The sequence below is a fragment of the Rhincodon typus genome, chromosome 10, assembly GCF_021869965.1.
Source record: "Rhincodon typus isolate 14 chromosome 10, sRhiTyp1.1, whole genome shotgun sequence".
NCBI lineage: Eukaryota > Metazoa > Chordata > Chondrichthyes > Orectolobiformes > Rhincodontidae > Rhincodon > Rhincodon typus.
In genome coordinates, this window is record NC_063341.1 from 64995584 (window position 1) to 64997726 (window position 2143).

At 38.0% G+C, this 2143-nt stretch overlaps 1 protein-coding gene across 2 annotated transcripts in view; it reads right to left on the reverse strand.

The window, feature by feature from the left end:
- Positions 1-226: 226 nt before the first annotated feature.
- The window catches only part of ccdc18 (coiled-coil domain containing 18), a 250198-nt gene continuing 248281 nt past the window's right edge, over positions 227-2143 (reverse strand). The window contains exon 25 of one of the 2 annotated variants that reach the window (XM_048601698.1): positions 227-761. The gene's annotated coding sequence lies outside the window, so the exon portion shown is untranslated. The remainder of the gene's footprint in view (positions 762-2143) is intronic. The other variant, XM_048601699.1, reaches the window with a different exon arrangement.

The following is a 2143-nucleotide window of genomic DNA, read 5'->3' on the forward strand; positions in this document are numbered from 1 at the left end:
GATTTGGACATATACCACCATTTCCACATTGTCATTGGGCCAAAGTTCTGGAATTTCCATATGAACAGCACTGCTTCACTCCAAGGATTACAGCTGTTTAAGAAGGTGACTCAACCCCTCCGACTGAGTTACTCCCCTAAATTTAGCTGGAGCTCAAACATTTATGAACAACATGGCAGTCTAGACCAGCCTAGTTTTTTTTAAAAAGATGAAAATAAACATAGCAATACAGAAAGGAACATTTATTTTACATAGAAAAAATATTTCAATGAAATACATTTGTTTTATTTCTCTAAAAACAAAATTTTTATTAACATTTAAAAAAATGAAATTTTTCACACCCATTTAGATCAATTACTGGCATTACAATATGAAATTAGGTAACTTTTATTTTTGAAGCTTCTTTTGGAATAAAGATCATATTACTACTTTATCATCACATCTGCACACTTCATACTATTATTACTGGACAGCAAGCTTACTGATCGCTCTTCCAAACTTTATCTTAATCCTTTAGTTGATGTTACTCACATGACTGCTCTTACTCAGAAAGGTCAGCCATATTACAACAAATTGAAGATAAAGCAAAAAGTGACAGCTACATGCAAATGATCCACAAAATAAATTAATTAAGCGTGCTTGAACCTTTGAGGTTTCCAAACTGTTTTGGACTTCATAAAATTTCATGAACTGGTCATACAAGTCATTAAGGCATCCAGTAGTCTTTTCTGAAGTGTATTCAATAGGGATATTGAGCACATCTAATTTGAGGAGGAGGGAAGTTGGGAAAAGATGGAAAAAATATAGTTAGTTCACAATTGATAGTAAGTACATCTTGGTACACCAATCAGAAATCCTGAATGGGAGCGAACAAATTAAACTTACAAATTCTGATCTGATCTCCAGCTGTATCAAAACAGGAGAACAGACAACTGCATGTCATGGTGAATGCTTCACCCAGCATGAAGTGGCACCAACCACAGATAAGTTTTTACCCCACCCATATTCTTTAATTAACTGCTTGGTGTACTCCTTTCATCAACATCCGAGAAGTAACACCATGCTTCACCATCAAATGAAAATGGTTTATTACAATCAAGACTAAAATAGGTGCTCTGAAATATAAAAAACCCCTAACATACTACAAAATCCCAAAGACCACCATAGAAGGAAACACAAGTTTCCTTCCAAATGAAAGTTAGATGAGGAATTAGTGATATAAACGGAGTTGTAATTAAAATAGGTTTAGAAAAATGTGATGGCCCTTCAGTACTCTGAACCTGATGTGCCACTTAGCTGGATTATGATTGATCTAATAGAACTAACAAGGTTTTAGAAGATGGAAAGTGATAGACAAATCTGAAAGATTTGTAGAAGCTAGAAGCTGTCATGAGGGTGTAACTACAGTATGCCAAGTTTACAAAAAAAGGCTATTTTGATCATGAATTAGAACATAGAAACAAGAGTGGGCTATTTAACTCTTCAAACCTGTCCTGCAATTCGTTGAAATCAAGGCTGATCTGTGACCTAGCTCCATAAATTCATCAATGCCCTATTGAAGCTCATTTAAATTTGTTACATAGATGTCTCAGGGAGAGGATAAGACAATATTCTCTGCAAAAAAGCCATTTGACTAGTAATCTCCTAACCCCTTCTTGGAACATGCTTTCCTGCTTGGTGAAGGTGGTTTCCACAGGCTGATTATCTGAGGTCAATTAATTTGAGGTTTTTTGAAAAATAAAACAGAAATTTAACAGATTCTTCCTTGAACCTGAAGATACGTATTCAGGAGGAGTGGACTAATGTATCATAGATGGAATGGTCCCTGCAGAAGGCTGAGAAGGGAGGGGAAGGGAATAACTATCTGGTGGTGACATCCTGCTGGAGGTGGCAGACGTGGTGGCTAATGATCTTTTGGACGTGGATGCTGGTGGAGCGGTAAGTGAGGACCGGTGACCCTATCGCCGTAGTGGGAGAGAAGAAAGAAGGTGAGGGCCAAAGTGCGGGTGGTGTGTCAGACACGATTGAGGAGCCTGTCAACAATGCTGGTGGGTAATCCTCAGTTGAGGAAGAAGGTGGACATTTCAGAGGCTCCCCTGTAGAAGGGGCCATCATCCGATCCGATGTGACAGAGAAACTGGGA